Source organism: Tamandua tetradactyla, chromosome 9 (genome assembly GCF_023851605.1).
Source record: "Tamandua tetradactyla isolate mTamTet1 chromosome 9, mTamTet1.pri, whole genome shotgun sequence".
Lineage (NCBI taxonomy): Eukaryota > Metazoa > Chordata > Mammalia > Pilosa > Myrmecophagidae > Tamandua > Tamandua tetradactyla.
Genome location: NC_135335.1, coordinates 48,348,415 through 48,362,977, shown reverse-complemented (window position 1 = coordinate 48,362,977; position 14,563 = coordinate 48,348,415). Strand labels below are relative to the sequence as shown.

The 14,563-nt window shown below is 37.4% G+C and overlaps 1 long non-coding RNA gene and 1 pseudogene across 3 annotated transcripts in view; one reads left to right on the top strand and one right to left on the bottom strand.

Moving 5' to 3' along the window:
* The first annotated feature begins 8,653 nt into the window (after positions 1-8,653).
* LOC143645687 (checkpoint protein HUS1 pseudogene) lies at positions 8,654-9,564 on the top strand (annotated as a pseudogene).
* A 1,200-nt stretch (positions 9,565-10,764) lies between these two features.
* Positions 10,765-14,563, bottom strand: part of LOC143647101 (uncharacterized) — a 129,963-nt gene continuing 126,164 nt past the window's right edge. For all 3 annotated transcript variants that reach the window (XR_013157857.1, XR_013157855.1, XR_013157858.1), the window contains one exon: positions 10,765-13,764. This is a non-coding gene — a long non-coding RNA (uncharacterized LOC143647101). The remainder of the gene's footprint in view (positions 13,765-14,563) is intronic.

Genomic DNA, 14,563 nt, shown 5'->3' with positions numbered 1-14,563 from the left:
AAACAGTCTCTGTTGCACAGCATTCTTTCTTTACAATCCTTTAAAAGTTTAAAGACTATTCTATATCAGGCCTATAGCTGGAATTGACCCATTTGTTTTCTGACCCCTGCTTTAAAGCTTGTGATTATTACTGCATTAAATATACTGTTATGGAGCTTTCTTAGAGATAATAAGAGAATCACCATAGTTATCTCCTAACATCTTGTACCATTTCTATAATTATTAAACCGAAAATTTTCTTCTGGCCTCATTGATCTGGCATAGAATTTTTCTTTCAAGATATACTTAAAGGAGCGGGCCGCGGTGGCTCAGCGGGCAAAGTGCTTGCCTGCTATGCCGGAGGACCTCGGTTCGATTCCCGGCCCCAGCCCATGTAACAAAAACGGAGAAACAGAATACAATAAAACAAGAAAATGTTTAAAAATGTTTCCCTTTCTTCCTTCCTTCCTTCCTTCTCTCTGTCTTTCCTTTAAAAAAAAAAAAAAAAAAAAGATATACTTAAGGTGTTTGTTTTTTCCTTTCTAGCAATTTTCAAAGACTCCCCCAAATAAACTGAAACATATGGCATATGGGTTATTTTGTCTTTATCCAAGTACTTGAAGTTATTAATTTTTATTTGTATAAAAATAATTTTCATCTTCCAAATAAAACAAGCTTACTACCAGTGTTAGGCAAAGTCTTGAAACCCCATGACTTAACTGTTTTATATTATTTTAAGGATGCTGGAAATTGCTGGATTATCATCAAGACAAGGAAAATAGCTTTCAGAACTACTTTTCTTAGAGAATTGAGCATTTCAAAGAATTTCCTCTCTCACATAATACTACGTGGTTTAAGCTCCTCTTACATAGGCCAAGAGATTAAAAAACTGGATGACCAGCAGGAAAAAGCAGTAGAGTATTAATTGAACAGATTTGTAATAACTGCACTCTGTATTTGTTAAGAACATAATAAAGGATGTTATCAAAGTTTCACATGTGGCTATACCATTCCCCAAAATGCTTATCAATACCGTAGAGACTTTGGTGTTAAGAATGAAAAAAAACCTGCTTTAAATACTCATTTAAAGACTTTCCATGAAGATGAGCCATTATTGCTACCTTGTTATAGAAATACCTTCTGACAAGCTACAGTTATTAATTTCAAGATTTTTATATCACTGAAGCAAATTGATGAAGACACAGGCCATTGTAGATTGTATACAAGAAATTGCTTTTCCTAACAATCAAAAGTAGCTATGAGATCAAATGAGACATCGGCATTGGAGAAGGAAAAATAAAAATAAAAACTTTTTCCTTTATCTGTAAAGTCAGAAGGGGGCAGCAAAATGTAGCTGGTTTTCAGATTAAACAGCAAGAAATCAGAGCCTTAAGTACATAGCATATATTATTCATTAGTTGATCACTGTGCTAGCTTATTTCAACTCAGAAATATAAATCACCCAATTTTTCAATTGGTAACTGATTGGTAGCAGTTACTTGAGTAGTTGAAAGATGTACTATTGCTTTTTACAGGAGAAATAATTTTTGACGTCTTTGTTTCCACTCCCAACCAGATAGTCCCAAAGCACCACCATTCACGCAAGTACAAGGTGAGGCGAGGAGCAAGAAGTCAGGAGACAAACCACGTACCCACTGCCTACTGGGCAGGAACAGGCTCTGTCTCCACGCAGGCGACCCAGCACACGCACACATGCAGACCATACGGACACCTCACGGAGTCACGCACGTGTACCCACGGGTAAATACACATAGAGAGAGACTTATTTACTTATATGCAGAGAGAGACATAAAAGGCGACCAGTGTTGGGTACCCCAGGCTCTCAGCAAGCTCCGCCAAGCTCTCCGCACTGTACCTGGCATACATGCCCCTGCCAGAGAAGCAGCCGCCCCTCTCCCTGCCCCCGCCCCACATTTCCCCTTGGGGTCCATATCTACAGGGCGCTGACCCTCCCCTCCGCCCTTGTCTGCCATCCCCCAGGATGATTTCCTTCCCGGGAAAAGGAAATTGTGAGGCCGGGGCTCTAGAAGTGCCGGGGTGCTAGGGGCATGTTGGCTTTGAAGCCTGGCTGCCGTTTGCTGTCATCCGTCGTGGTCCCGGGGCTCTTGGGCTCGGCTAGGAGCTCGAGGGTGAAGGGCGTGCCCGATTTGGGGCAGCCACGGTGGCCCCGGGGGCTCTGGCGCCGGCAGGCTCAAGAGGGCGCAAGGCTGCACGGACAGCGCCGCGCCGCGGCCCAAATAGCCGGGACTCCGCGAGGCCGACGGCAGGTGCCGCTGTCGTCCAGTGAGTCCTCACGCGACTGCGAAAACTCCAGCCAGCTGCCCTGTGTGCACAGCCTGTAAGTTTATTATGTAAATTTTTTAAATGAGCTAAAAGCTTTAAGATACAAGTCAGTACTTTATAGTTCTGACAATTAAAGTGAATTTAGTAATCTCTTTAAAAAGCTCAGCAAAAGCATTTGCTACTGCTTTGGTGAAATTGAGAAATAAATGCCTTTAAGAATGATGATGATCTGTATAACTTGTATTTTCTAAAACAAAATGAATTTTCATATGCTAACATAGAGGTATATAGAAGATACCTCTAGTTTACTAAACATGGGAAATTAACTTCAATGGTGCTTAGTGAGCTTGTGATAAAATAAAACTAGTTTACTTTGAAAGAATATCTCAGGTAAAGAACATATTCATTCATTCACCGGGCAAATATTTAATGTTTACCTCTTTGTGCTAGACAGTGTTCCAGACTCTAGGGATAGAGTAGGGAATAAAACAAAGCCAATGTTTTTATGGTGCTTATAGTGAGATGCATTGGGTGGAGGGTGGGAGGGAAAAAAGAGCGAGCAGAAACAACTGTATAATGTATAAATTGGTAATAAGATCTAGGGTGAAAATAGAGATGGTTGGACAAGTCCTACTACCTGGTACGATATTTCAGTAAAACTGTTTAAGTTGGTGAGGAAGTGAGCCACTCAGATCTCTTCAGGAAAGAGCTTCTGGGAGAAGGAATGTAAACGTCAAGGATATGATGAGTGAGGAATCAAGTAGATGTAAGGTTATGGAGGGAGCTGGGGCAATACTACCTGGAGTCCACTGGCTTATATTCGATGATAAGGTTGGCTTTTGCAGGAATTTTCTATTAGAGAGGTGTGGGAGTTTGAAGCTCTGCATAGTGCAGAAAAACATTGCATTTATATTTAATGCATTCCTATTGGTGTGAACACTTTTGTAGCAGAATCTTTTGATGAGGCTACTTCAGTTAAGATTTGACTCACCTCATTAAGAATGGGACTTAATCTTATTACTGGAGTCCTTTATAAATGATAAATGAAAAGAGAGAGAGCAAGAGAGCACTATTGAAGTAAGAGGCTAAATCAACAAAGTATAGAAGAGAAGAGAGAAACTTGTAGATACCACCATGTGCCTTACTATGTGACAGAGCAATTAGGGATTACCAGCAGCTGGTCTTCAGGAAGAAAGCATTGCTTTGATGATGCCTTGATTTGGACATTTTCCAAGCCTCAAAACTATGAGTGAATATATTCCCATTGTTTAACCTGACCCATTTCATGGTATTTGCTTTAAGTAGCCTAGGAAACTAAAACAAGAGGTGACAAAATATGACATAATTTAAATGGATTCCTCTGGCTGTTATATAGGTAGGGAAAATAGGATGAGTTGGTAGAATAGCAGATATGAACTATGAATAGTTGAGTTTTCAGTTCTGCATATACTACTTTAGAGATGTCTATTAGACATCCAGTCACCATTATATGACCAGCTGCTGGAAATATTTTTGGAGTATAGGAGAGGTTGGGGCTAGAGAAGAATTAAAATAGGATTTAAAAACATGAGACTATAAATAAAGACAAAAAATAAATAAATAAAAAAAACATGGGAATTGTTGATGATGACATGTAGCATTTACTATGGGCCAAGCAGAATTTTAATCTTCAGAGTAACTACATAAAATAGGTATGAATATTTGCATTTTATGAATGAGAAAGCCAAGGCACAGGGAGATTAAGTATATTCCTTATAAACTACCTGTACTTAGTAAGAAGTAGAATTGGGATGTCATTTCTGCAAGACTGACTGCCAGCATCACGCCATGTGTTTCCTGTGTAAGAGGCATGGAACTAATCAATACCATGTACCTCTTGATATGATGAATAGAGAAGAACTCAACATCATTGCATTACATCTGATATGTTTCTGCCAAAAGTGCATAATCTGAATCTAAAAATGAGTAAACATCATGCAAAACCAAATTGAGGGTCATTCTGCAAAATCACTGAACTTCACTCTTTAGAAATGTCAGCGTTGTGGAATACAAAGAATCAACCAGATTAAAGAAGACTAACATGGCATAATAACAGAATGCCAAGCATTGTCTTGACATTTTATTGCTATAAAAATCATTACTGGGGACAGGCCATGGTGGCTTAGCAGGCAGAGTTCTCGCTTGCCATGCCAGAGCCCTGGTTCAATTCCCGGTGCCTGCCCATGAAAAAAAACAATGTTAAAAAATCATTATTGGGACATTGCTAAAATCTGAATAAAGTCTGTGGATTAGAGAATAGTAGTGTGTTACTAATTTTCATAAATTATATCCCTTAAACATATTTTATATGCTTTAAGACAACATGTCTGAAGCTAATGGGCAAGATATGTAGTCAGGTGTTTTCATTCTTACTAAGAATTATCACTGCTACTAAACTTTTTGTAATATCTGTTGAAAATAATTAGAAATGAAGACAATTCATCTCATCACTGAGTTTACTGAGTATGTACTTGAATGTTAGATCAAACACTGACCTGGGCCTCAAGTATACAAAAGATATCTGATAGGGTTACTACTTTCAAAGGTCTTAACACTTTATTTAGGAAGAAAGGATACACATGTGGTGATTTAAATATCAATGCAAACTAGCACATAGTAAGCCCTGAATGAATATTGCGTGCATGCAATACCACATTCATTCAGATAAAGGAGGGAAATCATAAGCAGAAAAAATTGAACAATGGAGTCCAAATTGTTTAGTGTGTGGAGATAGCCAAGTTACTTCTCTTTTTTAAGCCTGAGGTTATTCACCTGTGCAATATAATAATAATATCTACTTCATTGTTCAGTTGTTTTCCTTCTTAGAGTGGCCTCTATTAGGGCTTGGCTTATGTGTGCTTCTGTTACCATTGTATTATCATAGAGTAGATTCTTGATAAATATACATCAGCTGACTGAGTATAATGTATCAGAATTAGAAATTATTTTTTAAATTTCATTTCTTTATACTGAGGATGGGAATTCTGATACCGTGAAGATTTTCCAATCACAGTGTCTGGTAGCCAATAATAAGAATAGCTACATTATTGAGAAACATATTATTATCACCACAGTCTGGCACCATCTGTGGAAGTCTTGAACAAAGGTGACATTTCTAAATGCAGAGAGGAGTGAACAGGCAGAAATAATGATATGAACGAACTCCAAAGAGAATGGTGACATCTTGTTCTTGCATCAATGTGTAGAATAAGTTGACTGAAAAAATTCATCCAATGTAGCAGTGGGACTTAAACTTAGAGAAGTAGGTAGGGGAGAGATTATCAAGTCTTAGGTTGCAGGCTAAGGATTTTGGACTTCATCTAGCAAAAAGTGAGGAGGCATTAAATGATTCTGAGTAGTGGGTAATATGTCCTCAGAACTATGAGGATTAATATAATGATAAAATAGTTGAGTTACCAAAGAGGTTTCATAACTAGTTAGGAGATAATTGCATTAACATTTGTCATTTTACTTTGGTTATGCCTTCCTGTTGGTAAATATATTTGAAATTTGATTTTGGCCAATATCAGCTGATTTAAAAAAATGGTCTCTATTCTTTATAATTACCTTTCTAAGTATCGAGGTGCATATGACAAAAAAATATACCAGACAAGGCATCACTGTGTTTTACCCTAAAGTCTAAGATACAAGGTATGTAATCCTCAGCATCCTTTTATTAAATTTTAATCACAACTGAAACATTCAGGAGGTTCCTACCAACCCACTGCATTACTGACCGTCATAGTTATACTTACCTGGAAGCATAGATATGCCCAGGGAAATTTATCACTTCATAAAAATTTCATCTCCTGGGCTCTTCCAGACATTGTGAAACATTTAGGGTCTTGATTATGTCTCCAAAGTATAGTGGGAGTTTTGTAAATGGACTTAGAAAATGCAAAACTGCTACATTTCCACTGGTTGCTGTAAGTTGTTTATTATATTCTGACTTCAAGTATAAAACACCTCATTTTTGTGTATTTCCTTAGGGAATGCCTCTGTTCCCCATACCAACCATGAAGAGATTGGTTTGGGAACTTGTCACAGGTAGTAGAAGTGACAAGTATCCAGAAACTGGGGCATCCCCATCATACAGGTGTTTCTTAAGTTCACCTCTTTAGAAAGTGAGAACAACAGAACTCCTGACAGAAATCCCTATTTGTTATGTGTCTAAGGAATTTGGAAGTTTCCTTGTTGATGCCTATCAAATTTTTAATATTCAAACTGTTTATATTTTAAACATACAAATTCTATGAGCTATCTTGAATAGCCAGATTGATTAGACAGTTTGATGTGTAAATGTTTACACACCAAGTCAGTTGACCCATGTGGGTTAAAGAACATGAGGAACACTATTTAAAACAAAAACACACAGAACATTAGAGGTCTATAGATGCACCACTGACTATTGTATTCATTAATGCAATTGAAGGAAAAAGTTAGGCACATTCATGATAGTTCCTCGATGCCCGTGATTCCAGAGGTGCAAAAATGACATCTGTTATATTTCTATTTTATAGAATTATATATTTGCAAATTTTGCATTGATGTCTAGAAATGGTGTTCAGAATCTGTCATTTAAATTAATTTTAACTCATTCCCTAAAGGAGAAAACAATTAGCATATAGTACATCCATATTTTAATGTGCATTTTCCCATTTTGAAGAAACTCAAGTGAAGTTGGCTGAGAATTACTTTATTCTGAGTTTTTTCTTTGTAACATGGGCAAAGAGCTATATTTTAAAGACTTCCCTCAAGGAAGCTGGTTGCACAGGGACTCAGGTTTGGGAACAGTTGTGCAGATTCCTGGAAAGATAGTTTTGGCTTGGTAGAGAATGGTAGTTTTGCACAGCACTTAAACCTCAAATGACAGTAGGTGATGTGTGACTAAAGACACTTAAGGGAGGTGATTGGTCATGGAATGTCAAAGACAGCTCTCAAAGGGACTAACAGGTGAAGAGGAACAAAATCAGATATATGATGTTCTTTATTCAGAGGGTTGCTTAAAACAAAGATATTCTGAAATGGGGAATTGTAGGTTTCGGAATTTTTTTGCCACTTACCTGAGTCTTGATGAAACATTGCCACAATGGTGAGTCTTTCATTCCCTGGGACAGAACAATGAGAAAAATTTTATTTCTTACATCCTGATTTCATCAATTCTGTTATTTTTATTTGTGTCATTGTAGAAGAGTGAAATGGTAGAAAGAGTGTAACAATGACCGTTTATTACGTGTTATCGTTCTCTCTAAGATGGCATAACATTTGATATTTTTGGAGGTGAATCAAGATTAAAAGAACAATGGACTCTATTTTATTCTACTAATTCATGTTACAACAAAGTTGTGTTGCTATATCAATAACTGCATAACGGTAATTTATTTTAACTGTCTCATTAACAGTAAATAAGAATCTATAACATGTAAGTACATTGCAATAACTTGATTCAGCCTTGTATACATTAATGAAGTAAATGGTTGTTAAAATGATCTGTTAGTTAAGAAGATACAGAGTTGTGATTGATGAAAGACCTATTTCATATTTCATCTCCATTATCATCTTAGGAACATCAGGAAATTCAACATTAGATGTGCATTCATTTGTGATATTCAATATTATTTAAGGTGTTTTCTTAGGATGGAATACCAGAACAGTTTCCTTCAAGGTAGGAGGGGAACAGGTGTGCAAAGGCAGTGATTACAAATTTAATACTGAGTGAAATGTATATTAATGAAAATTGATATATATGCATGTGGATTTTGGAGCTCCTCCTCTAATTGTTAATGATTTGGGAATGGACCCTAGTATTTTTACTTTTAAAAAGGAACAGAATACAGGGACATGACCTGGCCAATATCACTCTCACCCTGGGCTTGTGACCTCCCAGGCCCTTGTCTTCCTGGAGCTGGGGCTCCTGATTTGTTGACAGACCCATGGCATCCTGAAAGGGAGGCAGAGGCAAGTAACAGCCCTGATTTGCAGCTGCTACATGCACTGGGAGGGTGTGGTGGGCTCAGTGCCTGGCACCTATGCCATGGATGAACCAACATGGGTGTGTCCATGATCCAGTACAAAGGACCCAGGTGGCTGACCCAAACTCCAGAAGCCTGGAAGCACTGCTCACTTATTGTATTGGGAGGGGAGTTTAAATCTTAACTGGTCCAAGGATGAAGTAAGAGTAGCAGAACCATTATGAGGGGTGGTGGGTGCCTGGAGCTGGTGGGAACAAGGAGCACAGCTGCATTTCCAGCAGGAGTATGAATAGGGTGGGGTGTGGGCCATGAGTGTGGCCATGAATTTTCACGTCAACGTTGCAGTAGGGACTTGTCTGAATCACTTCATCAGAGTCAGTAACATGATATCTAAGCTTACCAAAACCTGTACTCTCCACATCAGACCCGACAATATGAATTTCATCCTTTCAGATGAGGTGACTAATGGATGGGTGAGCATGTGGTATGAACTACAACAGGAGAACTTCTTTAATGAATTTCAAATGGAAGGCATCTCAGTACAAAAAAGTGAGATTTATTTAGAGCTGACACCAGAAAACTTGTCTTGTGCCTTGAAATCTGCCCAGAATGCCAGAACTTTGATAATCAACATGACCAATAAACACTTTCCCTAGCTCTCAATCTCTTTATAGCTGTGATCTCTATCATGTACTAATCACATTGTGACACATGACATCCCCATGAAGGTTATTCTGAGGAAACTGTGGAAGAATTTATGAGAACCTACAATCTCAGACTCTGATGTTAGTAATTACTTACCATTGTTGAAGTCTATGAAGAGTGTTGTGGAAAAAATGAAAAACATCAGCAATAACCTTATCATTGGAGCAAACCTAAATGGAAAGCTGAACTTGAAAATAGAAACTGAAGTAGTACTTGTTACAACTCATTTTAAAGATCTTGGAAATCCTCCATTAGCCTCTGAAAATGCCTGTCAAGATAAAAACCAAGAACAAATGACAGAGGTTCATACAAATACTAGGAGGCTCCTAGAATTGCTTGCTGGACATCAAGTAAACCCTGCAAAGGCCTTGTGTGATTTTATGAGTAACAAGATTTCCATTTTGATTAGCTTCATGAAGATGTCTCTGTTCAGTGTTTCATCCTAGCATTGTCATGGCACACCACCTTTCCAGGCTTGGAAGCTCAAAGACCTTGTGCTTCCAAGGTTGTGGTGGGAAGAGATAACAGGTTCATGTTCTCAGAGTTATTTGTCTATGTCCTCTGAGTAATACAGATGATATAAACTGTACTTATTTCTTCCCTTATATCAGTTTAACTAGAAATTGAATTACTGAAATAGAGTTGGATCAACAGCATTGTTTTTATTTTCTTAGTCTGTTGTGTTTTACTTTTAAAATGTGGGAAAAAGCTAGGCCTTCTTTATGCAGACTTTAAATTTCAGTGTCTCATTGGTGAATTTGTGCAAATCTCATGTATTAAGAACTGGTGAGGTAATCAGAATTTTAAAGTCTGTGGAGAATGGCCCCATCAACTCAATATGTTTTTATAGTTTTAAAGACAAAATGAGGTCCTGAAGTACATGACAAGATGGATGAGCCTTGAGAACATAATGCTGAGTGAAGTTAGCCAGACACAAAAGGATAGATCCTGTATGATTCCACTTTTATGACTGGCATAAAGGTGTAATCAGAGGCTTATAATACAGAATATAGGAGACTAAGCAATACATATGAGCTAAAGATGGGTGTTAAACTCCCTAATGGGGTTGAACTCCAATGTAAGGGAATAGATAGGAGTGAAGGTGGTTCTCTAGTGGGCCTGTAAGTAATATTACTATATTGAAGATGAGCAAAATTGAGAGAAGTTGTATAGACCTACATGCCCCACTGATTAACACTAGAAATATGAATTCTTGCAAGAATTACTTCAAAGACATGATTCTTGAATAAAGAGTGTTTAAGTTCAGGGTACAGGGGGAAAACTGTTATTGCATGCTATGTTCAAATGGAAACTATCAGAACTACCACAGCAACAGTAGAGGTAAATAATGTGGGGGGGGACAAGAGTTAAGAAGTTTTGATTTTCTATTTGGCAAGGATGTATTTATTGGTTTTCTTTCTCGGGAACAATGAAATTATCTAAAATTGAGAATGTTGATGGACTGTTGACTTTGGGCCCTCTGCATGATGCCTGATGAATGCAGGTGGCTGAAGGATGCACTGATGGAGAAATAGACTGGCAAACAATAGTATATACTTATGGATGAAGGTTGTGCTGCTGCATAAAGGAACAAAGTCATGAAGCAGGCAACGATGTGAATGATCATGTAGGACATTTGTTGAGACAAAATAAGCCAGAAACAAAAGAACAAGAATGGTATGGTCACCTTTAGAAAGTGCTTATAAGAAAATAGGGGCCCAGATTGTAAGTTTTATAGCAGATACATTAAGTCTGGAGTGGTGATCATTATTTCTGGATTTTGAGAGGCTATTATATATATATATAACCTGATATTTAGAGATAAGAATGAAGCTGAACAGGTTGGGGTTAAAGTAATTCAGAACACAGGGGAAAGGGAAACAGTGTCTATATTTTAGAACCACAGAAGAAAGTTTTATTTGGTCCAGAATTGAAATTTTCTGTAGTGCATAATCTAATTCAACCTATCTGTATAGCTCATTTGAACAATTGAAACACAGGGTGCAGGGAATGAGAAAGAGGTCCTTTATTCCTGTATAGAATATCATAATGCCTGGATACATCCCAGAATATAGTAAGAAGATAATAAAAAAAGTATTTGCAAAGTCGCCTGAGGGATGGGAGAAAGAATATGGGACTATTAAACCTTACCATCAGGGAATCTCCTGATACTGTGTCAAACTTCTGGGACACCCAAATCAATAAGCCATGCCCTCATCATGAGGCTTACTCTTGTGAAGCTTATGTAGGTAGCTGAGAAGCTTAGACTACCTATAGGAATGCCTACGAGTTACTTCTGGAGGGCCTCTGTTGTTCCTTAGATATAGCTTCAGTCTCTCTAAGCCCAACTCTGCAAGTGAAATAATTGCTGTTTCACCTATGTGGGACCTGACATCCAGGGATGAAGGTCTCCCTGGTCACATGGGAGATGACTCCTTGGGATGAATCCAGACCTGGCACTAGAGGATCAACAATTCTATCCTAACCAAAAGGGGGAATAGATGTGTAATTAATAAAGTATCAGTGGCAGAGAGAGTTCAAATAGAATGAAAAGGCTACTCTGGATGCTGCTCTTACAGAAGCTCCAGTTAGACCTTGCTACCTATCATAACCTGCCAACCCCAACCAGGACCATCTGACCAATCCTAAAGAACACTTAGGGCAATATATAAGATTCCACAAGGGTTCCATGCACTAGAGTAACTTTCCAGAAATGTACAACCAACAGATGCATCTCTGGTCCAGATAAGTCCTGAAACCTAGCCCAGCCTCTCCAGAACATCAGATAGTTCCATCTCCCTACCCCATATTAGTGATAGACCATTCCAATATGACAAATCTAGAGTTACCATAGCCCAAGAACCCCTAAATAGATGGGTGGAAAGATCAAAGGTGATGGTGGAGTTATACAGAGAAGACAGGATTCAGCAAATGAATATGAATGCTGAATCATTAAATTGATACTTCTTTTAGTCTGCAGTATTTTAGAGCAGCTAGAAGTAAAAACCTAAAATTGTGAAATTGTAACCCATGTCAAACTCTGAAATATGTTCTACAATTAATTGTGGTGCTGTGCTTTGAAATTGTGGCTTTTTTGTATATGTGTTATTTTTCACAAAAAAAGAAGGAAAAAAGTTGATTGTGATAATAAAAGAAATATTTAAACCCTCTAACCTCCTATATTCTGGAGGAGCTAGAAGGAAAAATATGAGAGGGTCTATGGTAGCCCATGACAAACTCTGTGGTCTGTCCTGTAACTACTTGTGGAAGAGTGCTTTGAAAACTATTGCTTTCTTTATTTCTTTGCTTTGTATATATGTTATACTATATAATAAATAAAGTTTAAAAATAAAGTAAAAAATAAAATGAACAATAGGAAGTTAGTGATTCTTTCTTGAAGTCTTTACTCTAACCATATTTACTCTAACCTTGGAAAGCTAACAGCCAAGGATTTGCTGTTGTTGTTGTTGTTTTTTGTCTATTCATAGGTATGCAGGTGTGTGTCCATGTTTGCATTTATAGGGAGGTATTGGGTCTTTGCATAAATATAGAGACCTGCATCAAATCAAACAAAAATCAATTCTATGTTAGACCAAATGTCATGAGTAGCCCTTCCAATTTTATTGTTTGAATTCCTTTTATGCCACAGTTTCTAAAAGTTGGCACTATTGATAATTTGGTTCAGATAGACACTGGAGAGGGGGACTGTACATTGTAGGATATTTAGCAGCATCCTTCACCTCTACCTAAACTGGATCCTGAAGTATATCTGCATTGTAGCAACCAAAGTTGTTTCCAGATTTTGTCAAATATCCCTGAAGGACAAAATTCATCTTTGGCTGACAAGCATTGCTTTACAAAATAAATCAAATGCTTTCAAATTTTGAATTATGAGGAAAAATAAATACATTCTTAATATTTTGGGAAATCCTAGCCAATTCCTAGAAAATGTAGAATTATTTAGGGACATTTGGATTGAAGAAACAAGATATGAACTGGGTCCATGCATTCCTCTGCTTAAAGCCCTAAAGTGGCTACTCATGTCACAAAATATAATGTTCACACATTTTAACCATGCTCTATAAGCATAACATTTTTCATAATCTGGGCTCTGTCAAGTGTTCTCACCTCACCCTACATCATTTGCCCCTTGGTCATGCTAGCCATTAGCTTTCTATCTGCTTCTTGAAGAACACAATTTTTTTCCCGCCTTAGGGCCTTTGCACAAGATATTCTTTCTCTGTGGGATGTTTTTCACCTAGTTTGGGCACAGCTCTTTCCTACTCATCATTCAAGATTTGGCTTAAATATCACCTTCTCAGGAAAGACTTTCTGGCCAACTTCTTGTGATAGAAAATTCCCATCCAAACTACTGACTCTCCCTTCTATTACTAGATTATTTTTCATGGCATTAATACTATCCTAAATGATGCTGTTCATTTTTTTTTCTTTTTACCATTCCCCTCCCCATCCATTTGTATTTCTTTTAAATGTAAGCTCCATGACATCAGGAGTCTTGTCCATCTTGTTCCCTGCATTGTCTGACTGTAGGGCCTGGAATGTACCCAACACAGTATATTTACTTTATCTGTATTGGATGACAGGGAATTATTTCAGCAGAGAAATAACTCTCTACTATATTTGCATAAATATAGGGTTTGCTTATAAGACTTATTATCACAAAAGTCTCATTTCTTTTCTTTGTTCTTTGAATGCTACCCTTGCTTGATCAAGCGCTTCCTAGGAAGATGAGGAAAGACAGCACCTGCAAGACAGTAAGCATTGGAAATGCATTTGTATTATTTAATCTCAAACCACTACTGAAATCTAAGAAAAAGGCTTAAAACACGTCTTATTCTTTTTTTAAACATACTTCAAATTCCTTTACAGTGTCATCTGCAGTTTCAAACTTTAATGAATAATAATTTTAGCTGTTCCTTATATAAAACATTTGAAGAGAGAATATCCCTCAACTTGAAAGTACATTACTGATACCAAAAATATTTGTAAAGCAGTGTAACAGCTAAAAACTCCAAACAACTAATTTCATTTGACAGTCCTGAGAATTTTTTTCAGTGACTTCAAAATGGTGTTAAATAGAAATGGTCTATGGATAGGCATTGAATCAATATGCACCAGAAAGCTTGCTAAATCAATGTTCTGCTGTTCAGATATGGTAAAATTGATGTGAAAAATGCTGTGTAACTCCTATTGATTGCCCATAGTGACAGAAAATTTATCGATTACTTATTGATTTCTTTAAGCCATAGTAAAATAGCAGTAGCTCCAAGAATAAGTGTATAATACTGAAGCCTTCCTTAGCTGAATGAAGGTGCAACTAAAAACCAATTAGATTTTATAAAATTGAATAGTTACAAAAATGAAGACCTCCATTTCTCCCTCATTCATGTCTTGCCCCAGACATTAGGGATCCCAGGGATATGTGTTAAGGCTTTTGATTGAATTCCAGCTAATAACATTACTAGTTAACATACCTGGCACTTTCCATGTGCTAAGTATTTTGCTAAACAAAAACACTGAGCTTGTTACAATTATCATCTTCA